Source organism: Nelumbo lutea, chromosome 3, assembly GCF_056320005.1.
Source record: "Nelumbo lutea isolate HS-2025 chromosome 3, American lotus-T2T, whole genome shotgun sequence".
Taxonomy (NCBI): Eukaryota; Viridiplantae; Streptophyta; class Magnoliopsida; order Proteales; family Nelumbonaceae; genus Nelumbo; species Nelumbo lutea.
In genome coordinates, this window is record NC_142686.1 from 38,283,251 (window position 1) to 38,310,714 (window position 27,464).

A 27,464-nucleotide genomic window follows, 5' to 3' on the forward strand; every position below is an offset into this window, starting at 1 on the left:
TGGGCTTTTTATCAGGGCCGGGCTCGGGCCGGGCTCAGGCTCGGGCCTAACATATTTTCATTAATGAAGAGTAAAAGCCCGGCCCAGCCCGACCCGGCCGATACAGAGTTGGAGTGCTGATGCCCGTGGTCCATTTTGGAGTCGGTGCCACCAATTGTGCTAAGCATTAGCTTCGACCTCTCTTGCTTAAGGTGGGCATGCCTAGCTTTGAACTCTTCGATCTTCTTGAGTAGCTCTTCTACTAGAGGGGTGTCCATAAGAAAATCCCAATGAAAAACCCCTATAGCATTCGACCTCTGCAGTTCCGATGGTTCCAGTGGTTTCGGAGAAGAGAATGAGAGGGAAAAGGAAGAGGGGAAAGGTCGTAACTGCAATTCCCCTGTAGCATTAGACTTCTACAGTTCTGGCAATTCTTGAGAAGAGAATGAGAGCAAAAGGGAGAGATCATAGATTACACTAAAGAGGTTAGAGGTGGAGGGTAAAATTAAGTTTTTCAAAAAAATTATATGTTATGTGCCTATGAATTGACGGAATGTTAACAGAATATAACGGTAAGGGTAGATTTATTAATTATTAAAAATAGTAGGAATAGTGTTAGTCAATTTTTAAATAATAATGTACACTTAAGTCAATTAACTAAGAAATTTACCCTTTTTTATTTACACTTCAAACAAATTTCGCTTAAAATTTATAATTGTGTTTATGATTCTTTTTTACATCAAAAATCATTTAAAACAAATAAAAAATTATTTATAATTTTCCACAGATTGTTAGTACAGCTTATAAAAATCGTTAAAAAAATCCGAAGATTCACAATTTTTTTGACTTGTGTCGGTGGCTATGCTACAGTGGTGGTCGATGACTACAGGACATGAATTCGGATTTCTCGGATTTAATTCTCACAAGGCCGTGTTTACACCGTATTCACACACTTGCAACTGTACATTTAGGTATATCGCACATGATTAAAACATACAAATACGAAGATATTCACAATACACGGATGCAAATGCAAGTATTGGGCTTTGATAAATGACCGGACTCAATGTAAGAACTCGTTGTTTGCTACCATTCCAATCCGCAGTGCAGTATGCTGTGTGCGCTTCTTGTCGGACAGTTTACTGTATTGATTCCTCGTAAGACTCCTTCCATCGCAAGAAAGAAAAGAGAACGCGAGAATTTAGAAAGCCTCGTCAACGAAGCCGTGGTTTGTACGAGTTGTTATATATAAAGTATAAACATAGAAGCCCAAATCCTTTCTTCTCTGATTTCAGAGTTTACCAACCGCGTAGCAAGTCGCAAGTAGAGAGAGAGAGAGAGAGAGAGAGAGAGAGAGAGAGATCTGAAGCGCAAGTCTCAGAGCCATGGCGATCTCCTCTCAGTACTCCCGTCTCTTCTCTTTATTCACCTTTTTGGTCGTTTTCTTTCCTCTCTGCTTGGCTGAAGTTCGTTTCTCAGAGATTCGCTCAGACGAGCGGTCCATAATCCCTTTCGATGACTTTGGTTTCGCACACACAGGTCGCCTCGAACTCAACGTCTCTCACATCTCTCTCTCGAATCCTAATCCTGAACTCGATCTCTTCCAAGTCGGCTTTTTCCTCAGCACCAGAGACTCCTGGATCCATGTCCTTCAACAGATCCAGGACGGCGATATCACTTGTGCCCTTCAATCTGGTCTCGTTAAGGTCGTCTACACTTTCGACCGTCTCAAGGGCGCCAAAAACTTCGGTGTTGTGTTTACGGAGAACGAAGCCAATCAGTTCACTCTAGTCTTCGCCAATTGCCTTCAGCAGCTTCAGATCTCTATGGATGTCCGATCTGCCATGTATAATCTCGACGGCAGGAGCGGTCGCCGCGACTACTTGTCGGCCGGCAATTCCATTCTTCCTAGGGTTTACTTCCTATTTTTCTTAGTTTATTTCTCCCTCGCGGGGCTATGGATCTACGTCCTGTATAAGAAGCGTTTGACTGTTTTCCGGATCCACTTCTTTATGCTCGCTGTGGTTATTTTGAAAGCTTTGAACCTTCTCTGTGAGGCGGAGGATAAGTCTTACATCAAGCGCACCGGTAGTGCTCACGGTTGGGATGTTCTCTTCTATATATTCAGCTTTTTGAAGGGGATTACACTGTTTACCTTGATTGTCTTGATCGGGACTGGATGGTCTTTCTTGAAACCCTACCTGCAAGACAAGGAAAAGAAGGTATTGATGATTGTGATCCCTCTCCAGGTTGTTGCCAATATCGCACAGGTCGTTATTGATGAGTCCGGTCCCTATGCACAAGACTGGATCACTTGGAAGCAAGTTTTCCTGCTCGTCGACGTTGTTTGCTGCTGCGCTGTTCTATTCCCTATCGTGTGGTCGATCAAGAACCTGCGTGAGGCAGCACGATCTGATGGAAAGGCTGCGGTTAACTTGATGAAGTTGACGCTCTTCCGGCAATACTACATCGTTGTTATCTGCTACATTTACTTTACTCGAGTTGTTGTTTATGCCTTGCAAACCATCACATCCTATCGCTATCTGTGGACCAGTGTAGTGGCGGGGGAACTGGCAACACTTGCATTCTATGTCTTCACTGGATATAAATTTAGGCCCGAGGTGCATAATCCATATTTCGTTATTGATGATGAAGAGGAGGAAGCTGCCGCCGAAGCTTTGAAGCTTGAGGATGAATTTGAATTGTAATAGCATCCTTATGAAAATAAATAGACCGTCGGACGGTTTAATTTTCCCTAGTGTTAATTACTAGGGGCCATTATGAAAATGAACCTTGGTTTTCGTCAAAGACTACGGCAGTTGTTTCGGGAAGCGGAGGAAGGAATTGGCCATTACAGTGGGATATTCAGTCATTCTTGCAGAAGGCGTGAAACTCTTGTTCACCCTGTTATTGGTGTTATCCTTAGTGTTTTTTTAGCGCTTTCTGCATTTGTTGTACTTAAGCAGCCTAGTTTTATAGAATTGGATATTTATCTGTTTATTACTGGGTGAGTGAAACTTACCGATGATATCATATACTCAGCATAAATTTTGGATTAAAGATTGTATTTTATTTCTTTATCATTCTTACATTGAATTTTGGATGCCATTTGTGTACTTTGTTTTTGCTAATTTATACTTCTAACCGCTAAAACTCACTTTTCATAGCGGAATGCTCTGAATTATGAGAAAAATGTACATATAGTGCTATTGTGGATCTTTTTATTAGCTTATGATTAACTAGTAAGAATATGATCGCACTAGTGGAGTCCTCAGCTGTCCTGAATTCCAATATGGTTTAAATGTGATTCTAATCAAACCAAAAGAAAAAAAAATTATTTTTGATTCTTGTAATCCAGTATGATGTTTTGGTAATAATGTCTAACAGTGCTGCATAGTTTCAAGGTGCCAGGGGTGAGGCTATGTATTGCTTTGCCTGTCTAGGCGGTAGATTTTAATTAAAAAAGATTATGGATTCCATGTTAATTCCCTAGTTTTTACATAGCATAATAGGCATCTATTTTGGAAAAAAAGACAATGAATCAATGATCTTTACTAGATAATAATAAATTTCATTCCAAAACATGGAAAATCTTCATATCTATAAAAGAATGACATTTTAAATCTATTGATATCAATATCTCAAACACAATATTGTAGCAAAATAAATGTTTAATAGAATATAAAGCAATTGCAGGATAAAAACAATTTCAAATTAACCAAGTAAACAATAAGAAGCCTGTTTTTGTCCAAGAAAAAGAAGGGGAAAAAAATCAAAAGAGGAGTGAGAAGGGGGTTGAGCGTTGAGCCCCTGTTTCTCTCAAAGCTTATGCAAGCAAAAACCTATACAAGCTAGAGTGAAACTGAATTTTGATGGCAGTTCTCTATGTAATCCAGGTCCTTTGAGAATTGGGGGAGTCTTCAGAGATGGGGAAGAAAGAGTGCTGGCCCTCTACTCAGGTCCAATAGGGGCAGGAGACTCTTTAGGGGCAGAAATAAAGGCCCTACTTCAAGGTCTCGGACTGGCAAAACAGAGGGGAATGCAACCGTTAGAAGTGGAAGGTGACTTTAAACTGGTAATAGGGTGGCTGCAAGCCGGAAATCTGGGCACATGGTACTTCAGGCAACTGATAAGGGAAATTTTGATTTTAGCAAGGGATTTAAGGGTGCAGTTCAAGTGGGCAAGAAGATCAGCCAACGGAATGGCTGATACTTTATCTAAGCAAGGAGTAAACAGGGAGACTTTGTTCTGGGCCTGTTTGTGGTTTAGTTTTTATTGTAATTGGTTCGTCTAGACACCCTTTGGGTGGTGACAGATGTACCTTTTAATCTCTCTTCAATGAAAGTTACTGTTTCCTATCAAAAAAATGCTTTGACATTTAATTACAAGAGTAATTAAAGGAAACCAACTGCTGAAAAGAGATAGCTAAAGATGGGAAATGCGCAGAAAACCAGTAGAATATAGTGGCTGCAGTGGCTCTAGCAATTCATCTTCTTGCCAAGGAACACTGTCAAATAATCTGTGGTTGCTCTCTCTTTCCAGAACCTCTAAAAAGTAGCTGCAGGTTCTAGAAGCTTGAGAACAGTCTGTTGGTTGCAGAAAACCCAAATTCTCTGTAAGGCATGACAGTGGACAAAGAGGTGAACAGTGAACCTAAGTCATCTCAGTCTGTTGGTCGCAGAACACACGCCTAGTATCATTAAAGGAATAGAAGGGGTGGGAACACATGTTTCAGTCCAAGAGAAAGATGGTGTGGTAGGCTCTATCTATCTATCTATCTATCATTCAGGTGGTTTTATGCTGGTTTTGTTATGCTTTTGAATTGCAGATGGGAAGTGGAAAAGTGGCATGAATGTTGTGATTGGTGGATAATGGGATGGCTAAGCTCCTCAGTCATTCTATTGTTCATTGAGGTGACAGAGTGCAGGTTCCTTTTCTGTCCTATTTTCTGCTTCTGTAATCAGAACACAGCCTTAAGATTGTCTAGTGTTGCTGATTGGTTATATTTGTGTTGCACTGATATGCTATAATTTTTTTTGACAAGTACTGATATGCTATAATTGGGTGAGTTGTTTTCTGTATTTTATCATTATCATTATCATCAAAGGCCAATTTTGAATTCTTTTCTGCATATAAATTCTTGATGATTTTGTTTGGTATTTTACTCTCCTAGGGCTGTCAATTGCCTGGATAGATATTGGTCCAACCCAACCCAGTCCAAGATGAGTCCCTTACAGATGGACCAGGTCCAATCCAATCTGATGAATACTTTGGAGTTTGGACCATTAATGTCCAGACTGCCCAATCTATTCAAATTGATTTTAATTTAGACTGGGTCCAACCCAAACCATAGTTGTCAAGGCGACGCCTAGGCGACAAGGCGCCCTTGGAGGCTCGCCTCGCCCAGTCGCCTAGCAGTTTTGTATACTGTCTTATAAAATACTTTTATATTGTTACTTTTTTGATATTATAATTATAAAATAGACATTATTAAACAAAAATATTCATTTTTTGTGTTTATAAACTAATTACTTTTTATTATATTCTTATTTGTTAGGGTTTAATCAACACAAACATTGCTAACTGCTGTATTGAGCCCTCAAAGACTTCAGAATTTGAACCAATAAGTAAGGGAAAAACTTAAAGTTTTGTCTAATCAACACATTTCTTCCTTCACATCTTCTTCTTCTTCTTCTTCCACATCTCCTTCCACCTTTTCTTTTCTTCTTTTCCTATAACAAAAATAGGGGTTCAGTCCCCATATTTATTGAATTTTCTTTTCTTTCTTATTTTTCTTATTTATCAAAAAAAATGTTGATTTTCTAGACATAAACATGAAGTTTATAATTTTCTTATGAAAATTATTAATAGTTATTAAGGAAAGATGGTTATGGAACCTAGGGAACTACCTAGGATATGTATTTTTCACTTAAAAAAATCCATCGCCTAGGTGACTAGGTAACAAGGCGCCCCCGGGTCGCCTAGCCTCGCCTTGGCGCCTTGAAAACTATGACCCAAACAAAAGCCATCAACACCTGTACTCTTATCTTCTGTCAATGGAGTAGATGGTTCTATCCGACCCAGTCCAATAAACATCCATTACAGATGGACCAGGTTTGTTCCAGTCTGAAACCAGGCAATAGATGAGAGAAAAGAGAAAGTTGGAAACTGGACTAGCCGAGGAGATTGGGGTGAGCCGATTTGCTTCTGAAGGCATCTGTAAGAAAGAGAGCCCCATGATGGTGTGTCCTCAGGGAGAACTCTCCGATGCTTAAGTCAGTAAGTAGGCAAGAGTTATAGTGGGCATACCTTTTTCCGGGGATGCTTTACACCTTTACCTATTTATGGAGGAGGTGTCATGCTCCCCGAGGAGTTGTAATCTTGCTAGGTCCAGCCCAAGCTTCTTGGTGGTTATCCCTATCAAGATCTAAGAGCACTAGAGGCGTCCGGGTGAACCGGTTGGTTGGGTCGGTTGGCTGGGCCAGTCTAGGTCATTGATGAGTTCCTTGAACGTTCCATTCAGTGACACATGGCAGATTGGGATTGGGCCGTGCAAATGGGCCTTACCAAGATCCAATCCAATAAATACTTTGGATCTTCAAGTTTGGATTGGTCCAATTCAATATGTCTCATTGGTCTGTCCAACCCGTTCAAATTGATTTTGATTTGGACAGTCCAACCCAAGCCCAATCCATAGACACCACTATCCTTTACTACGTGATGTCATTATTTATATTTTAAGAATTTCATTTTTTTTTTTGCTATCTAAATGAGTTTGGGAGCTGGTCTGTCTGACCTATTTGATGGCAAATTCCATTCACTACATTCTAAATTTTAGATTGTCATTTTGTATTTTTTACTATAATTGGGTAAAGTTGTCCTATGTTTTGCACAGATAATATACTACTGATTGGTTACTCTTTCTTGGTAAGGAATTTGAACTGATTACCAGAGGACTTCTTATTGTTAACAGTTTCTTTATTATCAAGTATTATGCAATTTCATGGTTAAGGTGTTCTTATTGAAGTCCATTTTTTACTTTTGCATCAAGTTTGAATTGGAAATGGATAGCCGGTGGCATAAGTTACAGAACCAAGAATTTTTCTGCTTGAGCCAGGGCATTTTTTCTTGTTGTCAAGTAATTTAATCATGACACTTGACCTATTATACAAAATTGGGTGGTGCTTGACCTGATACATAAAGTTGGTTGCTGCATTTTATTGTTTGTCTTTCACTGGTGCAGGAACTGACACTAGACTGATATTAAGGATGTTGTTAGATAGAGGAGCTTTTCTTCACTTTTTCCCAGAAGTAGGTACTTAGCTTTTTCACGGTGGATGTTAAAGCCACCTCATACTGTCATACAACATTCAAAATTTTTCGAAAAACAAGGACACATTGCTTTAACATCCACTGTAAAAAAAAATGGAAGTATGTACTTCCCGGAAGGAGCAAATTTTTTTGATTCCAGGGTAGGTTTCTGGGTCTTATATTTATTGGTTTTGACCAGTGTTACATGGACATGGACACAAGAATCAGAATCAATGCATGCTCGGCAATCTGACAAAGCAAGACAGAGAAACAGGGACTTGCTGACATTCCTGTAGGAAAAATGACATTTATTGTATAAATTAACTGTTAATCTGTGTCAAATAAGGAGAAAAAGAAAATGTCACATCGAAGTTTTCTTCAAGAATCCATGGAGTGTCTGAGTCTGACACATGCCTTCTATGGACCCTTCATTTTAAGAGAGTCCATGCAACATTGATTTTGACACAAGCTTCATGAGACTGAAGTTAGTGGTGTCTGGATTGGTGGTAATAGGGAGCCTGGTGGTTAAATCTAGGGGTGAGAAAAAAAAAAAAAACTGAAAAGCCGAATCGACCGAAACTGAACCAAAAAATCGGTTAATCGAACCGATCGGTTTGGTTTTGGTTAACTTCGTACAAAAACCGATGGTTAGCCAAACTGACCGGTGTATATATACAATAATATATTGTATAATGTATATATTATATTTATATTTTATGTTCAGTGGTCTTTTCAAGGCTCTTTAATCCATTAGCATGTAAGAAGGTCTTCAAGGCTCTTTAATGAAAAGCCGTTTTAAGTTTCAAAATTCAAAATGTCCACCTGGCGCCTGGCACCTTTCCAAGAAGGGGAAAGTGGGAAAATGGTTTAGGTTGGAAAGTGGAAAACTTTCCCCTTCTTGGAAACCTAAACCATTAAACATATGTGCTTCATTGTATTCTTGTGTTACTGGATTTCCTTCTTTTTTTGCTTTTATTAATTTATATGATTTGATTATTCTGCAGAGAAGGAATGGTACTTCTTTGCTAGAGAGATAGGAAGTACCCAACGGGCATGAGAACCAATAGAGCAACTGAAGCTGGGTACTGGAAAGGATAAAGAGATCTACAGGGGTAAAGCTTGTCTTGTTGGGATGAAGAAGACCCTTGTTTTCTACAGAGGGAGAGCGCCCAAGGGGGAGAAAACCAACTGGGTCATGCATGATTACAGATTGGAAGGAAAATTCTCTTATTATAACCTCCCTAAATCTGCAAGGGTAGGTTCCTTTCTCCTTTTTCTTTTCCCCTTTTTATCTTAATTCAAAAGTTCATCATCTTTCTTTTTCTGTCACATGATATTCTACATGCGCTCTCTCTCTGGCCGTCTGCCTGCTTCTGAGAAGAATATATATAAGAAAAACTCTGGTTATTCTTTCTGTGTTTGCAGGATGAGTGGGTCGTCTGTAGAGTATTTCACAAGAACACGGGCGTCAAGAAAAGCCCAGTTTTCCTCTTAATTTTGAGTGAAAAAAAAAAAACCGAAAAACCGAACCGCAGTTAACCGATCCACCGGTTACATTGGTTCAGTTTCGGTTTAGTTTTTAAAAAAACTGATCAAGTTGGTTCAGTTCAAAAAAAAATCCCACGGTTCGGTTAACCGAACCGTGAGTACCCCTAGTTAAATCAGAATGTCATTGAAGTTTTTGTGTGGTTACAATAGGCTGAAACTTAGTTACTATATTAGAAAGCAGATAGAAAGCAAGAAGTCTTAGTGTTATTTTTCTGTTTATTGAGGAAGTTGGAGTCACCTGAGCTCTTGGGTACTTGACTATGAAATCCACATGATTGCCTCCATGTTAGTGGCTCAATGTCAGCATGATGCTAGAATTTTTAGAGTGGTCTTCCTTAGGAAACTTCTATTTTGACAATGATTATAGACTCTTTTATCACAATTGAATAATAATATAGTTTTCTGGTACGGAATCAATAAACCATGCACATTGGCAGTGGAAGGAATTTGGCAGGGCAAAGGTTTTTAGCCTTGAATTTCCATGTTTACTGTAATTAGAAAAGACCATGGGATATTAGTCATTTAAATTCTATAGAATCAAGGCGAAAGTGGAATTCAATTTCAAATCTACTATGATTCAAAGTTTCAAACACAGTCTAATATTTGATTAAGTACAAAAATCTCCTTTTTGGTTTGAGAATCATATAAAATGGATATCTGGATTTTAGGAAATGAAGAGTCATTTCCCTGTTTCTCATATCTGTGTTGGTTTTTGTATCTAGGAATCATAGATCAGCCACCTTTCCTTGTAAAATTTTTGATCATCCTCGACGTTGGGTGGGCTTGGAACTAGTCATGCTCCCTTGCTTGCTAGATTCATTTTCAAGTTTTCTAGTCTTATTAAGTTGTCGATGGATTATCACAAATAATCCTCTTTTAGATAGAACTAGCCTTAGTGGTAAGCACAATTCTGTCTGCCCAAGAGATGGTTATAAAAAATATCTGGCCTACCAGTTTGTAATTTCAAAGTTTCCCCAACAACAACTAACAACACTTTGTATAGGTATCATTTTCATCAATATTTTGAAAACTGAACATAGCATCAAATTGGAAAGGCTGATTCTGGTTTGACTGTTTGACAGAACTAGGCAACCGGTTCAAAAATATTTCATTGTTCAACTTGCCTTACCAAAGTCAACTGTTTTGAACTATAGTTCTGGTGCTTCTTGGTTTGGGTTCACTTGTCTGGTTTGGATATATTCAGGTGGAGGTGCCATGGTGCTTGTTGTAAATGCAAAATTAGATGCATGGACAAATGTCTTAGAATTTTTTTTTTTTTTTGATAAATGAGAGTAATTTTGTTGAAAAAAAATTAGAAATACAAGCAGCCTAAGAAGAGGCACGAGATGCTATCTTCCCCAAGGACTGGATCACAAAAGCTAAAACATGCCCAAACCTGAGATACAAATTACAAAGTAGCCCAAAACGGATCACCCCTTGACACCCCTTGCTTGGCCAGAGAATCGGCCATTACATTTGCTGATCTGCTAATCCACTGGAACCTAACAGTCATATTTCTTGTCATCCATTTAACTTTCTTTAACAGGTCCCTGTAGCCCCAACAAACTGTGTCTGGGCTATTCAGCCAGTCCACTACTACCTTGGAATCTCCTTCTACTAACAAATTGTTCACTCCTAATTGACTAGCCATGTGTATGCCTTGTACCGTTGCTAGTAGCTCTGCCCTTACAGAATCGCCTTCACCCGCTGGTCCTGAGAAGAGAGACAACGTATTGCTTTCTTTATCTCTCAAAATCCATCCAATTCTGGATGGCCCTGGGTTACCTTGGCAGCTGCTATTAAAGTTCAATTTTACCACTCCATCCGGTGGGGGTTTCCATTCAACTTGTAATTTGTTCTTAGTGGAGACTGTGGAAGCCAATGCTTCCCAATTTCTCCTTAAGTCATCAAAGGAGAAATCTGCCAACAATTGTGAAGATTTCATCCATGAAATTGTCTTTGTCAATATATATTCCTTGACTTCAGCAAAACTTCTTTCCTTTTCTTGAAATATTCTAGCATTTCTCTCCTCCCATAAAATCCACAAGGTGGTGGCTCTGATACATTTCCACATTATTTTCCCCCTTCTTGTCAATCTCCCAAGAGCATCTAGAGTGAACAGCAGCTTTGCTTCAGAGGACAAGTTCCACCTGCGCCCAAATAAAGAAACAACCCAATTCCAAATATTGGCAGCAAAGGAACACGATATCAGCAAATGGTTACAGTCCTCACCCTTCACTTTACACATAAAGCACCAATTTGGGGACAAACACAAAGAAGGTTTCTTCTTTTGCAAGTTTTCCACTATTGATCTTACCATAATAGGCTTCCCAACAGAACACTACTACTTTGGGGGGTATTGGCCTTGACCAAACCTTTTTAACAGGGAAGATTTGAGAGGAAGGGTTAGAGCAAAGGGCTTTAAAGAAAGATGCGCAAGTGAAAGAGCCAACCGGGTTTAGAGCCCAGACTCTTTTGTCCGGGTTAGTGGGGTCCAGGCACACCGAATCTAGAAGCAACAACTCTGAGACACAAAGAAATTCTTCATCCCTTAACCCTCTCTGAAACCCAAAATTCCAATTTAAAGCTAAAGGGAAAACCGGGGGGGTGGGGGGGGGGGAGGAACCAAGAAATGGGTTTCTTTTTAAAGAGGGATATGAAATAAAGAGAAGGGAAACAGTCTTTTAAGGGTTGAGTGCTTACCCAAGTATCTTCCCAAAAAAGAATAGAGTTTCCAAAACAAACATTGAACCTTACAAACCTAAGGAAATTAGGGAGAATGCCAGAGATAGCCTTCTAGGGAGTTGAGAGCAAAGCCCTTCGGGATACCCCCACATCCCAACCTGATTCAGAACAGCCATGGATATTTTTTACAACTTCATGCCACCACCTCTCCCTCTCCAGGGGCCACCTCCAAAGCCACTTACCTAAAAGAGCCTCATTCTTACTCACCACATTCCCTAAGCTTAGTCCTTTTTTGCTCCTACTCACCACCTCCAACCTAATCAAGTGGTCTTTTTTCTCTACACCAGGTTCTCATAAGAAGTCCCTCATCAGTTTTTCCAACATCTTTGCCTCCCTTTTAGGAATTCTAAAGACTGATAGTAAGTATAAAGGCAAGTTGGCTAAAGTTGCTGTAATCAAAGTAACTCTACCACCCACGGAGATGTAGTTCCTCTTCCAATTTGCCAATCTTTTTTCAAAAATTTCAACCACCGGATTCCAGAACCTACTTTCCTTTGGATTTGCACCTAGGGGAAATCATAAATAGGATAGAGGCCATTGAGAGCAAGTGCATTCTAACAAGGCTGCTATAGACTCCACCTCCTCTTTGTTCAAATGAACCCCCACAACACAACTCTTCTCAAAATTTACCTTCAAATTTGAGGCCTTCTCAAAGTAAATTATTAAATCCTTCAGATTCCTTACCTCTGTCAAATCACAGCCTTCACAAAAGATTATTATATCATCTGCAAATTGGAGATGGGTTATTGACACTCTGTCTCTACCTATTCTCCACCCTCTTAGGGATCTGTCTCTATCCTCTTCTAAAAGGAATCTACTAAAGGCATCGACGACTAAAGTGAAAAGGAAAGGTGACATGGTATCACCTTGTCTCAGACCCTTGCTAGCTGGGAAAAAATCAGTAACTACCCTGTTGACTAGGATGGAATAATGGCAACTAGAGAGGCAACCATTTATCCATTTGCACCACTTATCTCCAAACCAACACTTCCTTAGCACGAGTAATAAGAATCCCCAATCCACTAAGTCATAGGCCTTTTCAAGGTCAAGTTTACAAACATAACTTTTACACCCCGATCTCCTCATCTCCTCCTTGCATTCATTTGCTATTAGAATCTAATCTACAATTTGTCTCCCCTGAACAAAATCTCCTTGCGCTTGGCTTATAAGACAAGGAAGCACTTGCTTTATTCTCAAGGATAAGACTTTTGCCACAATCTTGTAAACACTAGTCACCAAACTGATAGGTCTAAAGTCCTTTGGATGCTTGGCCTCTTTCTTTTTCGGAATTAAGGCTAAAAAAGTAGAATTAATTCCCCAACTCATCACTCGATTGTTCTCAAATTCCTTGAAGACCTCAATTAAATCCTCTTTGACTATGTCCAAACAATCTTGAAAGAAAGCCATTGTGAATCCATCTGGCCCTGGTGCTTTAAATCTGTCCATGGAAAAAACAGCTTTTCTAATTTCTTCTTCCTCAAAATTCCTCTCCAGCCAGCTTCTACTCTCTTCTGGAAGCCTCTGCTTGGTCACACCTTCCAACTCCACTCTAGGGCTTAGGGGTCTCCTCAAGATGGATTTGAAATGGTCAACAAAACAAGTGGCTATCCTCTCTTGGGTATCAAAGACTATTCTATCCATTTCCAGTTTGGAAACTAGGTTTTTCCTTCTTCCATTGGCTAGGTCATGAAAAAAATTTATTGTTCCCATCTCCTTTCTTAATCCACTTACATCTAGACTTCTGCCTCCAAGAAATTTCTTCTCTCAAAATAACTTCATTTAACTCTCTTTTCAGATTCCATCTTTGATCTCTATCCTGAGGGCTTAAGGCTCTTTGGGATTCCTTCTCATCCCGTTCCTCTATTTGGGTCAACAGAGATGATTTCCTTTCTTCTATTCTCCCACAATGCTCCCTATTCCAATCCTTCACATGCGCTCTCAATCTTTTTGTTTTTTTCATGGAATCTTACCCCTTTCCACTTCACCCCCCGTAGGTCTTCTCTCCACCATTCCTCAACCTTCTTCACGAAGTCCAGGTGAGTCAACCACATGTTCTCAAACCTAAATGGTCGAGGTCCTTGCCTAAAAGGCTCCTGCCCTAGGCTAATGGGACAATGGTCAGATGTGACTCTAGGTAAAAGCCCTTGTTAACAAGTCCGCCCACTTGTTTTCCCAGCTTTCATTGAAGAGGAACCTATCTAATTTGGAGCAGGTTAGTACCTCCTAAAAATTGGACTAGGTATAGTTAGCTTGCAGCAACGAGAGTTCCTTTAACTCAAAATTATTAATAAAATTGTTGAATCTGTGCATGCTGGTTGTAATGACCTGGTGGGGGTTATTTGATTCATTCGTAAATCGAATTACACTGAAATCTCCCTCCAAGCACCATGGACCATCCCAAAGCCCTTGAATCCCATAAAGCTCTTCCCACAGTTTGTTCTTTTCTCTGTAATTGCTTGGTCCATACACATTAGTTAGGGCCCAGACAAATCCATCCTCAACCATCTTGAATTTTAACGACATTGAAAAATTACCTACTAGCTCCTCCAAAACCTCCACCGTATCCTCTCTCCAAAAGGTAGCAATTCCCCCCGAAACCCCCCAAGAAGGTGCTGAAACCCAACTTATTCCGCTAGATTTCCAGATATTTCTTGCCCGTCTTCTATTGATATCAGCTAGTTTGGTCTCCTGAAGCATCACTATATCCGGCCTTTCCCTTCTAAGGAGGTTCTTAATCAGCCTTCTTTTCCTAGCACTCCCCAACCGCCTCACATTCCAACTAATGATTTTCATGGTAGTTAAAGATTTGACATCCCCCCTCTAAGGTCAGACCTCTACTTAGAGGCTTTCCTTCTCTCCCCTCTTCCGCTGAATTCCAGATTTTCTTCTATATCTGATATCAGCCTTTCCACCTCTGATCTTTTCTTCTTCCTTCGGTTATTAAATGTTCTAGATCTGCTTAAGACTGCTTTTGGTTTATTGTGCTTTTTTGAGATTTCTTGGTTTTCCTCCAAAGATTCCTCTTTTTGCCTGTACTCCTCAAGGAGGGCACAGATCTGTCCCCAAACCCTCTCTAATTCCTCATACTGCATCTTCCCCATAATTGATTCACCCTTTGCATTTTTCCTACTTTGATCCCCTGTATTTGCTGAAACTTCTTGAACCTCACCCTTCCCTCCCTCTTCCTCTTTTCTCTTATACTCCTCCAAAAACATACAGATCTGATCCCAGATCATCTTTAACTCCTTTTCCTGTGATTCTCTTCCTCTTGTTCTTTGCCCCCCTTGTCCCTTCCAACCTCGGCTGCTGCATCAAGTTGAGCTGCAGGAGTACCTGTTTCAGGTAGAAAACTGACATCAGTACCATAAAACGAATTGACAATATTACCTGAATGGTTGTGGGAAGATGTCAAAAACTCTTGAGGGGCAACACATAGGGGCAAGGTCACAGCTAATCCTTCCAAAGAAGATGACTGTGGGTTCCCATTGTGTTCAACCAATGTTGTTTTAATCCTTGCATCAGAATTTGTCTTTGTAAGTTGTCCCCTTGTTGATAACTCTGTGATCGGTGACCAAGGTAATTCCTGTTCCTCTATTCCTCTACCGGTGCCGTGCTGCTCTAGTGAACTGAGAGCTAATTTAAAAACCGGTGTCCCCTGCCTCTCCTCTAAGAAATCTGCGATAAACCCCAAATCTGTAGCTAATAAGATACATTTAGAGTGCAACTTCTGGGCTGAAACTGAAACATCCAGGTTGTCATTTTCCAAAAAAAGCAGCTCGGTGTGAAGGCTCTCATCACTTGGGGATTTGGCTTTTTCCAGATCCACGCTTCCAATACTTGAAGAGTCTTCAGACTCTGAATCTGAGCTACTTTCTTCCTCCGTAGCACAGATCTCGACCGTGTCCGTAAAGACCTGATTTACTGTCTCCGAAAAAAGGGAACTCCCTGACTCCGCTGTCAACGAGTGCTTCTTGAACCTTGGATTGCGCCGTTCATGGGAGAAAACTTTCTTCTTCTTGCTTGGAACCCATGCTCAGTTCGAACTTGCCGCTCTGCCGCTGCTAGCTTTCTCCGCTGCGAGCGGTAGAAGAGGTTTACTCGTGGAAGACGATGATAGACCATTTTTTTGGTCCATCATCGTCTCCAAACCTTTAGTCACGTGCCTACTTAAACTGGTCCGTCGGACTTTAGAATTTGGGTTTGCTCTATTTAATCCGGCCGGCCCATTTGTAGGAAAAGGCCCCCTTATTTTTGATGGGTCTGGGCCCAATCTCCCAACTTCTTTACCAGTCACGTGTTCACTTAAGGAGACATGTGACTGGCCTCGGTTCAAAGGAGCAGACAGGACCAGCTTACAAGACCGGCTTAACCCCTGAACCTTTGCCTGCCTTAGTCAGTTTCTTTTGAAATTTGAACTCCTGGCGCAAGTCTACCTCCAATTAAACCTCCTGTCACCGACTGAACATAGGACCTCCTATCCCTCAGCCCGCCCTGCCAAACAGACTTTCCCCAAGTAGTTAAATTTTTTTCTTCTCTCTTTTTTCCTAGTTGCCTCAGAAGACTTAGCCTCTTTTGTAGTGTCTACTCTGCCTTGCAAACCAAGCAACCAGGCCTGTTCTTCCCCTTCATCTTCCTCCCTTCTTCCCTCCTTCCAAAGCTGGGCTTCAATGGAGTTAGCAAGCCAAACGGGGTATACTAAGCCCTCTGAAACAACCTCTATCTTCCTTGGGATGTCACTGGGTTTAACACCACTTAAACTCACTGCAACTGAATGGAGATCACAGTTAAAAACTCCTAATTTTGCATCACAAATTAAAGCTATTGACTGTAAAACTTCCTCCTTCCAGAGATTGAAAGGTAATCCAAGCACTCTGACTATTACATTGTCTTCAATCTCAAAGCATTTGGTATTAGATAGAGGACACCAACTCGAGACTGTAGCAGCACCAGCCTCAAAGAATGTTTAAAGCTGAAATCTCTACTTTAACTTCACCCAGATCTATCAAAGCTTTACAGGGTTCATAAGGAGTACTCACCATCGGCTTCTGCAGGTTTAGTTCTTTGAGAATCGCCTGAGCAATACCTTTCCAATCCCTTGGTGGACTTGAAGTCTCAACCACAATTTCTTCTCCCAATCCTCTTTTTCTGCTGTTGCTACCAGTTTACAAGATCTTTTCCCTTTTTCTGCAATCATCCATTTCCTGTCAGCGGGTTCTTCCTTTCTCTTGTGATTACCCCCTTTCATTTCCTTTACTGCAGCCTCTACTTGTTTTGTTTTCATCTGCTGAGTAAAGTCACTTAGTGCCTCTGCCACTACCTTCCATCCAACACCCTGTTTACCTTCTGGGAAACAAGCCAGCTGCTTCTTTCTTCCTCCGAAGAATTCCTGCAGTGTTATGTAGCAGCCTTTTGCATTCTTTTTGTATTCCACCTCATAGCTCTTTCTTCCATCAAGGTTGAACTTCGTAAAGTTCAGTTGCTTACCTTTGGAGCTTGCTTCTGAAACAAAACTCTGCAACCACTCAATCACTTCAAGACCTTCCAACAATATTGTGGCTCTCTTTGCCTCCCTAATCTTCAAGCTCTGCTGGCCCCTGATCCTTATCTCTTCAAATAATAAATCTTTTGCTTCAATCTTCATCGCTCTCCTCCATCTAGCAGCCTCTACAAACCTATTCTCCATCTCTCGCTTTAAGTTTTGGCAAAATCTTACCAAAAGTCTTACCTGAGACAGTGATTTTGTCTACAAGTAGAATATTCTCTTAGAAAAGTCTTAGAAAAAGTTTTGGTTGATGAGATTATGCTAGTTTGACTGATGAGACTTAGAGATGGGATAAATCTAAAATTGGAATTCAAGGGCATGCTTTAAAAATCAAAAGTTATAGGATAATCCAGAGAAGGAATATATGGAATGCGGTTTAATTTTTACATTTTTTTTTTATTCTCAACAGTAAAAGATGATTAATTTCTTTAAAGAAAAATTACATCCTATCCAGAGTTTGGATAGTTCGATACAAAGAAAACTAACAACAATGCTGGCCACCCCTGTTTAGCTACTAGGAATGACGTATGAAATTCACACCCTGATCCAGTTAAGCATTTTTAGGGCCAAGAAGTATCAATATATGGCAGCTATTTTCAGTTTCTATGTTTAATTGATGCCTTACCTGAAACTTTATAAGATGGCCATAGAACACTTCTGCTTTATGGATGGGAATGTTTGAAAGTCAATAAATTATAAATTGAGTGTACTTGAGTTTATGATGTTGGGATGTGTGAGTGGCTATTAAGAAAAGTAAAATTGGAAATCAGTTCATTTTTTAAAATACTACCTAGAAAAAAGGGGAAAAGAGAAATAAATAAAAATCATTTTGTAGACTGGGAATAGATTTGCAGTTACATAGGTTCTGGTGGTCTGGGCATTAAAAAGTTATTGATGAAAACAACTCTTATAGGAAGATGCATAGTTTTCAAGGCGCCCAGGTGTTAAAAATAAAGCTTGCCAATGGATTTCTTCCCCTTTTGAACTAGTTTTTTTTTTTTTTTTTTTTTTGGGGGGGGGGTTTATGTATTCTGCACTTACTTTTGTACTTGTATTTCTTGCAATGTTGCTTCAAGTAGGCAAAACAATATATTAGAGTTGCAAATTACAAGTTAGAAGTTAGAACTTGAAAGAACTGAAGGGGGCGGAGCCCCTATTTTAGATCAACAATACATAGGGAACGAATACCAAAATAAAAGAAAATGAAAAAGAAAAGTAGGGGTGGAGCCCCTGTTCTAGAGCCAGAAAAGTTAGTGAAAAAATATTAAAATAAAAGAAGAAAAGAAGGGGCGGAGCCCTGTTTCAGAAACAGATGATGAGAACAAAAAAAACTTGAAAAAATGCAAGAAATTAAGAACAAAAGAAGGGGGCGGAGCCCCTGTTCTAGACCCAGAAAATCTAGTGAAAAAAAAACTAAAATAAAAGAAGAATATGAAGAATAAAAGAAGGGGTGAAGCCCCTGTTTCAGACACCAATAATGAGAAAAAAAATGCTGAAAACGTGCAGGAAATTTAAGAACAAAAGAAGGGGGCGGAGCCCCTGTATTAGTCCAATGAAATGATTCAAAAACTTGGAGAAAAGATACAAAAAGGAAGAGAAAAATGGGGTGTAACTACTGTTTTAAACCAGGAAGTAGAGAACAAAACTAAGAAGAAGAAGAAGAAAACTGATTAACTCACCTTGACTTTAGAGGACTGTGGGAGAACGATGGAGGGTTGTTCTCTCCTCTTTGTCAGTTCGATTCTATTGTCAAAGTGAAACCTTCGAAGATTACTTTTGTTTTTACTTTCCTCAAAACAAAAGCATGATAACATGCAATAGGTTCTATTATAAAAACTAAAAAAACCAATAAAATATTTTATATTTTGTATTTTTTATTTAATAAATATTTATATAGTATATATTTGCTTCAGCCCCCTAAGCATGCGCCTAACATAGTTGGCGTTTGGGCGAGGCATTCTTTGAAGGGGTCGCCTTGACAACTATGGGAAGATGGTATTTTTTGGAGGTTCAACATCCAACCACCAACTATGGAGGCTGATTATTGCAGAAAAATCTAGATTCTGGAACAAGGAATTTGAGTTGGGTTCCTGGTAAAGTAACAAGTCCTATGGATGTTTGATTTGGAGAGGATTGGAAAGTTTTCATAACTTTATCCAAGGAGTGAGAATGAAGGTGGGGGATGGAGTCAGTGGTGTGATGACATAGCTCTAATGGAGATGTTCAATTCCCTTCATTCTTCATCCTAGCTGAGGACGGAGGTGTGAGGAGCTGATCTCTTTGAGCTTCAAGGTGAAACTGGTGGTTTGGTGCCCATTTTTTATAAGACTTTTGAATGATTGGGAAATAAAAGACTTGATGAGACTGATTTAGCTGCTTAACACTGCCACTCCACACCTGGAGAAGGTGGATGAAAGATTTTGGAAGTGGGACAGATCTGGAAAGTAGTAAGAAGTGAAGGGGCTAGAAGAGCTCAGGGTAGTAGACCAAAAAGGATATGAATACAGTAGTAGTAAGAATTGTTTTAAGCACTAAAAATTTAACAGTGGATATGGCTTTAAATAGAACGAAATGGTGATGATGATGATGAGACAGATCTGAAAAGTTTTTTGTTACTCTTCTTCAAGAAATTGAATTGAATACTAGAGGCAAACATTCCATATAAAGTTTGGATACTACATGGGGCCATCAAAAGTGGCTTTCTTGCTCTGGACTGCAATATCAGGCAAATATCTAAACAGAAATGACCTTGAAAGAAGTAATTCCAGCCTGAGTTCAGTGATTTATGTATTTTGTGGGGAGGAAAGTGAAATGGAAGATCTTTAGTTCTGATGTCGCGTGATCTGGTCGCTCCCTTGTGTCAGTCAACTTGGATACTGGTTCAGATGGTTCTTTGCTTAGGCCTAGTTGATATGTTCTACAAGGAGGAAGGTTAGAGTGCCTGGGTTGTCTCTACTCGGGGAGGGCATTCCGATGCTTAAGTCAGATAGTGTTTATAGAAATCTTGAGAGAATGAGAGAGCTTGAGAGTGTATAATTGGGCGTACCTTTTCAGGTAGAAGTGAGTGCCTTATATGGGTTTTGATGGTCAGAGCCCTTCACAATGGGTCCTCTTTCTTGCGGAGCCGTTTCCACTTAGTCGGGCGGATTAATATGTTGGTTACGAGATTTGCGCGGAGGTTACGATCTGCCCGAATAACTCTTGAGGCGTGCGATGCGGTAGGTCGGTCTAATAGTCGAGGCATTAATGTCCCAGAGATCTCGGGCTGGTAACGCATTATCGGTCCAAGTCAGCAGGCTCTCCTCGCATGTCGCTGTGGATTCCTACAGCTCAGCTGGTCTGAGACAGCTTGCTGCAAGTTAGGGAGCCTGTCAGTTCAGCCCGACCGAGGTGGAGATCGGTTTAGGCGAGGTGCTCCAGGCTGACTTGCCGAGCTAGTTTTCTTGCTCAGCGCTGAGGTGTCACTTGAAGGCCACGTGTCACGAGGCAATTAGGAGGACCAAATTACCCCTCATCAAGTTCCTTCAATGTCCTACGGCATGAGACGTCTATAGCCACTTCTGCAAGATTCTAAATACCAGCTGGTGCCACCCAAGATCGCTGAGGCGGCATTTGTTAGGCTGGAAAATTATAGGATTTAATTGGAGAGGCAGATTACAATGGAGTACAATACTTGTGGCTGCGACTTGGTGCATGTAGAAGGAAAGAAATCTCAGAACTTTTGAATACAAGCGGAGTTCCCATGAGGAGTTGACTAGAAGATAAAGGTATACCACAACCTGCTTTTTTCATACCAAGACATTTTTGTGATGGCTATATGTAAGGCGGCATATTTTTAGTTTTTGGCTATGCTATCTGTAATTTCTTAACAAGTACAATGCTTTACCTTCTCTCCAAAAGAATAGTGCAAGTTGAAAGCTTTAAGAGGTTAAGCAGGAAACTTTAAAGCTGTGTTTGTTTCAACATAAAACAACTGGAAAATTTTTCATTCTATAATGCTTGAGCTATATTTTCACCCCTTTTATGAATGAAACATTGTTTTCCTTGTCATTTTCATCAAAACAATTTAGATAAGGTGGAAAACAAAGTTTTTGTTCCAAGGGGTGGAAATAATAGCTGAACTATTTCAGTCCAAAAAAATTATGTCTATTTTATGGAGAAAAAATGTTGCTTTAGCAGGAAAAAATATAGAAGAATTAGAGGACATAATAACTCTGCCAACGCGAGATTGTCTTATATTACTGGTCCCAAGCCTGGATAAAGGAGGGGAATGCATCGAGTTGGCACCTGAGACTATTAAAACTTTTGCCAATCTCTCATGGTTATGGATCCTGATTTTTTTCTTTTTATTTTTTTGTGCTCATGTTAGGGCGTTCCCCAGAAGCAATATGCTATAATGGATATGCACCGAAGAGAATAGAAGGGCGGAACAAGATTCATGTAGTCAGCCCCATATTGTTGGGACAAGGCCTAAATGATAATGGTGATAGAGGATATAATTGTTGTAGATAAGGCCAGCCTTGGTTGTGTTCAATCTCATAAATGAGGTACATCTTACCTAACCTTTTGCTTTGTTTGATGAATTAACTTTGAATTTGAATTTGATGTTGAATGCATCCTATTTAAACAGGACTTGAATGTAAAAGACTACAATATTTTGTGTTAATGACATGATATTAGAACCATTTAAGCTAATAGGCTTTGCAAAAAAATTTCAATTCTTTAAGAATTTAGATGTGCATATTCTTGTTTATTAAATATTTCCTTTATTTTCAAAAGTTGCCATCTTTCCTTGCACCTAGCATCTTAGGCTCTAGAAATTCTTTGCACTCACTTCTTGCTTTTAAAACAGTGGGTTTTTCTAAATGGTTAAAATCAAATTATTTGAGGTGGTTAGTTAATGCCAATGTGTGTTGTTCTCCTAGTCCTGGGAAATGTGATGCCTTGACGATTTAAAAAGCTAATATACTCGTTAGATGTAGATAGTAATTCTGAATACATACCCACGCAGAAAGATAAAGAATACATGAAGTTGTGTTTAGAACTTTATTTTTCAGAGTCAGATTTCAGATTTAAAACAACATATTATTTCTATGCTTGGCCAGCTTTTTCGAGCTACAACTACTAGGTCAGGTTGAGGCAACAAAACAATGGCTCAGGAATCACAAGCATTGATGCAATTAAGTGCCATGGGGTATTTAATATAGTAGGGGTGCTCACAAGAAGAACCAAACCGATCAGACTGATCAAACCAATCCGATCTAACCTAATTTGGTCGGTTTTTGAAACTTTTGGTTGGCCTCGGTTTATAAATATAGACAACTCAACTGGTGGGGTTTGCTTCGGTTTTTCAATCTGAAAATCGAAACCAACCCGAACCGAATCGATTATGTCTAATAGAAGTCTAATACTTCTGGTTTTATTATAGAAATAACGGGACTCCCTCCACTTTTAAGATTTTATGCAATAATTTTTACAAATATAGACAGTTGGACTTTATTACTATTTTTTTACATTAGTCTTAAAGTTGAAGAGACTTGCAAGATTTGCACAAAAATAACAATTATCTTTGGGTTTGGAGTAGTATAGATGCAGGCACACAGTACTCAACAGCCTATATGACTTAGAAAAAGATGTGTTTGACTCAAACAACTAATGGGTCAAATCAGCCAATTAGAATCATAAAAAATAGGAAAGGAGATTGAAAATCAATAAATCACCCAGGATGACCAATTGACTATCCCCAAACTGGCCCGACCAAACTGAAAACTCGATCCAAACTGACCCTTCATTTTTGGGTCCGTTTTTCCTTATAACCGGTCGGTTTTGGGTTACTTGTTTATCAAACCGATCAGGTTGGTTCGGTTGAACGAAAAACCTACAACTGACCCAATCCGACCTGTGAACACCCGAATAATATAGGGCTTAGCCTGTCACATGGGAAGTAGGCGATGCAAAGGTCGAACGTGGATGCAAGAACAATCTGTGAATGTATTGATCGGAGAAATAAGTTAAAAAGCAGGTTTTGTTTTGACGTTAAGATGGCTATGCTTTGATTATAGGTTGCATTTCACTTCACATGAACCTGGACATGGTCATACTCAAGCTTTGTACAACATGCGTGCTTTTCTGTCCCAGGCCCCGATTTATTACTGCTTAGCGTAGGTGAAGCAACACCTACCGGCCGGCCTCACCTTTATCGCATGGCTTTGACCCTTGTTCCACTCAAATATTTATGGTGGTCCAATTCTTCCTGGCGAAGTCTCAAATTTTCACACTCACGCATCCCAGCCCTGTGCCTCTCACCATCCTAATTAAAATGAAAAATATTTATCTGATCACTGGTAGGTTAATTAAAAGGAGAATTGAGGTGGCAAGTAAAGGCACAACATCCATACTCGGATCATGTAGGCAGTGTTGAGTTGAGGATGCTTTGGCTGGGCCCCAGATGTTTTCTCCTTACAATGAAGAAGGCAACAATTCACAACATTGCAAATTACTTGAGGGGCGTTTTCGTAGTCAGACAAAATATATTAAGGGCTTGTTTGGTGTGTCTTTCTGTGTAGTCTTTCGGTTGTTTACAAGTCGGACAGATTGATTTTTGGTCTATTTTCATTTAGTTCGTAGAAGATCTAGCCATCAAAACTCAGAGCGTCGAAAAGACGTGAGAAGCCCATTTTGGGCTGATTTTGGGAAGCTTCAAATGAAGTTTTTTGTATCTTTTACGTTTTATTCTCACGCGGAAAGACAGAGAATGATGCACGGAAAGATGTGTATCTACCAAACTAGCTTCGGGCTGCTCAGATCTTCATGCAAAAGCTCAATGTGTCTTTTGACTGTTAGAGCTACCAGAAGTATTCCCAAAAAGACTTACCAAATGGGCCCTAATTCTTTTGAGATGATTAAAAGGGCAAATTTCTTAAACTAACCTATTGTTTAGCTAATTGACAAATTGTACCCTTATTGTTTAATTATTGTCCTAAACCACTCTTACTGTTTCTAACAATTGACTAGTTATACTCTTATCATTACGTCCGTTAATATTCCATCAAAATCCATATACATGTGACACTATGTGACATTTCAAATTTTTTAAAACCCAATATTACCCTCATCCCTTTCCTCTCAATGCAGCAACAAAACACCAGCACCTCCTCTCTCTCAACTCGGTTGAGAGGTTGGTTCTTTCGGGCAAGTTGATATATCAACTCGATTGTAACCTTTTGGTCTACTACTGGCAAGAAGCTCTCCCTAGTTCGTGCGCTATTCTACATTATAATGCAATGCCTTGGTGCAATCTATGGTGCTAGTGTTGTCAAGGTAGAAGACAATGAACAATGTCTTCTTTTGAAGGGTAGTTTTGACATTTTCAATAGATAATTGATGGTCGGTTAACAGTGGGGACCAACATGACACTTTTTGAATGTTTAGGTACTATAGTGACACGTTTGAAAGTTTGGGTATTAACTTGACACTATCTCCGAAGTTTAGGATACTCAAGTGGAATTTTCCCTAAGAAATATCTCCAAAGTGCTTAGTCTTGGGCATTCGTTGTATGTCTCTGCAATGTAGACTGGGTTTCAATGTCCTTGTCATTGTTTCTCTCATTATTGGAGATGGTTGGAGCAGCTCTTTTCCATGTTTTTCTCCCAACTTTTTTCTTAAAGATTTTCAATTTGATATGACCAAGATCAACCACGAGTCAAAAGTTGCAAAAGTGGCAACAAGTTGGGGGAAAAGTTGTTAATTGACCAAGCTCACCTAGGGTAGGTTGACCTAACTTGATTGAGAATACATGATCTTATCGGGGCACCGGTTCATAACATGTACAAGCAACACGTGGTCAAGACAATTAGAACATCAACACCAACACATTTCATATAGGCCTATTGCCTACCATGTGCATACTACATGTATATGCAATGTGCACACAATGTGTCAATCAAGGGTGTGACAAGTGAATCAAATTCCAACCACGTGTGAATAGCGTGTCGGTTCTTGGATGAAGTCCCTCTCTTGAAAATAGATCTCCCTTATCAGCCAAGGTGACACTCCAAACTGAGGTAACATCTTACTCCAACAACTTTCCATCTCCACCATTGTAGCCAATTCCAAAATCAACACAATCTATTTTTTATTTTTCTCAAAGACTTTCGTCTCCTGTTTTTTTAGTGCTCAAATGTGCTTAGAAAATATTATAGAAGAATGGGAAGATCAATCTAGGGTTTTCATTGAGAAATTTGAAGTAGAAGATCAATAGTGTTTCAAATAGAAGGATAAACTTGGAATTATGAAAAAAAATTAATGATAATTATAAATGGCCCTAAACGTTTTGGATTTGTCGATATGGTCTTTTTGGTCCTTTTGGATTCGTCGACGATCTCGGGCTCACTTTCACTAAATAATGCAGTGCTTGGAGGCCTTCCGTTGAATCCATTTCAACAAATTCCCCTTCAAAACTCTTATCAACTTCCAACTCCAAGCATAAAAAACAATGGGTCCGGATGTAGTAGGCACGTTAGGTAAGCACAATGAGTGAACGCGTAATAACTGTGAGACACATGTCCTAGTTAATGTATCTTTCATCCAAATCTCCAGTATCAACATCACCTTCGAACACAAGCAAAACCTCCAAGGCTCCAAGCACTCTCATCTGCTTCGAAAAATCCTTCAACAGCAATAAAAGTCTCACGCCATAAGATTGGCTTCCAACTGTGAACATTGCAATAACGATTCTAACTTGGAAATTGCAGTGCTCTCAACAAGCCAATTTGTAAAAGAAAGTTGGAGTTTGCCCTGCAGCATGAGATATTGGGGCTTGGATTAGAACTCCAGGAAGACACAGAGAAAGAGAAGCGGTTCTCTCTTGCAATTCAGCCCATTACGGCAAGAAGTCATCTGGTGCTCTCTCCCTCTTAACATCAGAAAGAATTGGGAGATTAAAGAAGAAAGGAGGGGTAAAAATGACATTATAAAAAATTAATGGCCCTAAACATTTTCTTAACATTATTTATGTTATGTGGGGTCATATTATATTATAAGTAATTTTTGAAACCATAAGGCCCATTTAAACATAGGGTATTTTTTTATTCTTTTTTGAAAAAAAAAAGACTTACGCCTTGAGTATAGGTGGTACAAAAATGCAATGTGCTATAGATGCATATCAGGCTGTGTTAGTTGGGGTTGGAGAGGTGCAATATACAAAGACAACAATGGAGGCAGTGGTTGGTGAAGATTGGGTGTATTGAGGAAGCTAATTGAGGCTATTGATTGATTCATCAAGAGCGTTGATCTTAGGAATTTACCTAGACTCGGAATCATAGGTGGTGTTTAGTTCCATTGCTGTTTTCTGAGAAAATAGTGCCACATACGAGTCACGTCAGATTATTCATTTCTACCATGGTTAGATTCATCTGACCATTTCTTGAACCTTAAACCCTAAACTTATAAACGCTAACTCTAAACCATAGCCTAAATCTAAAAACTCTAATCTTAAAACACTAAATTGTAACTAAAGATGCATTTGGTTGGACACAATTCCTTTGACCAGGTAGGAACCAATATAATTTCTCATTTTAATTATAATCGATGCCATGGTGGTAGTGGTTTGGGGATTCATATGTGGAGGCTTAAGTTTCATTGTATGTCCCTTAAGGCAATGGGAGACTCCCATTTAGAAAGGGCCAAATCGGATTAAGAAGAGAGTGGGAATATATTACTCCTCACCTACTTATTTTTCATTGGTTCAAGTTTGATAAGACGTACTTACTATTGAAGATTTTAATAACATTAAGGGGGTGTTCTTTTTTGGATTTTGAGAGGGGGGAAAGTTGGTCCATGGGGTTTTGATTCCCATTGATCAAGAAACCCATGTTCATTTTTCAGATTTATGTGGTAACCGGTGAAGGTTTATTTTCTTGGGTATCACTTCGTCTCGTAGGTGAGTAAATTAACTTTCTCATCTAGGGGAAGTTGGCAATACATGGATGGGACAAAAATGCCCCTTCTAATAATGAAATTTTTATGATTAAGATGGTCATTGCCTTATTTATATGTGAAATAAAAGAACATGGGTAAATGTACTTCCCTGTAAGTGACTTACCAAAAAGCAAACGGGGCATAAGAATTCAATTTTGGTTGTTTTCTTACTTATTCAAGTTTTTTGCTTTATATGAACTGCACTATATATTTTGTCTTTGTTTTAATGTATTTTTCAAAAAAAGAAAGGGTAAATTTCTGAAATATCCCTTGAAGTTTGGTAATTTGTCTTTTGTTTTAATGTATTTCTCAAAAAAGGGGAAAATTTTTGAAATCTACCATGAAGTTTTTGATCATTGCA

General features: G+C 39.4%; 1 long non-coding RNA gene and 1 pseudogene across 2 annotated transcripts; both read left to right on the forward strand.

Moving 5' to 3' along the window:
* Positions 1-1,011: 1,011 nt before the first annotated feature.
* LOC148864326 (protein CANDIDATE G PROTEIN-COUPLED RECEPTOR 7 pseudogene) lies at positions 1,012-3,062 on the forward strand (annotated as a pseudogene). The gene has a single exon (XR_016109631.1). The product of XR_016109631.1 is annotated as a protein CANDIDATE G PROTEIN-COUPLED RECEPTOR 7 pseudogene (transcript).
* Positions 3,063-7,801: 4,739 nt separating this feature from the next.
* On the forward strand, positions 7,802-21,820 carry LOC148864327 (uncharacterized). Its single transcript, XR_016109632.1, has 2 exons — positions 7,802-8,545; positions 21,495-21,820. It is a non-coding gene; the product is annotated as an uncharacterized LOC148864327 (long non-coding RNA).
* Positions 21,821-27,464: the final 5,644 nt, after the last annotated feature.